Consider the following 603-nt stretch of genomic DNA (forward strand, 5'->3'; position numbering starts at 1 on the left):
CCAATATGTCGCATCCCTGGCCAACATACCCTTACACTCTTCCTTGTCTAGGAAAACTGGCCCTTTTTGGGTCCTCATAAACTCATGTTCTTGTCTCCAATCGGTTCCCTTGGTGGTTGTGTGAGAGCCCAGTGGTTTCATTCCGTCCTATGGCAAAGCAACGGGAACTGAGGTCCACTCTTCAATATCCTTCCTGCTTCTTACATAACCCGAAATTTCGGGTCACCCAATTACTCGGCTTGCCATCTGCTTTCACACTGGTATTTTGCTCAGTTTATTTGATCCTGAAGATGGACGCTACATGTTCCTCTGAAATGTTGATTGACTTTCAATGGGTTACACAGCGTTATATCCCAGAAGACAGTACTCTTCACAACAACTTCTGTGAGAACCTCAGATCCTACACAGCGCTATATCCCAGAAGACAGTACTCTTCACAACCACTTCTGTGAGAACCTCAGATCCTACATGGCGCTATATCCCAGAAGACAGTACTCTTCACAACAACTTCTGTGAGAACCTCAGATCCTACACAGTGCTATATCCCAGAAGACAGTACTCTTCACAACCACTTCTGTGAGAACCTCAGATCCTACACGGCGT

The sequence above is a fragment of the Cryptotermes secundus genome, unplaced genomic scaffold, assembly GCF_002891405.2.
Source record: "Cryptotermes secundus unplaced genomic scaffold, Csec_1.0 scaffold81, whole genome shotgun sequence".
NCBI lineage: Eukaryota > Metazoa > Arthropoda > Insecta > Blattodea > Kalotermitidae > Cryptotermes > Cryptotermes secundus.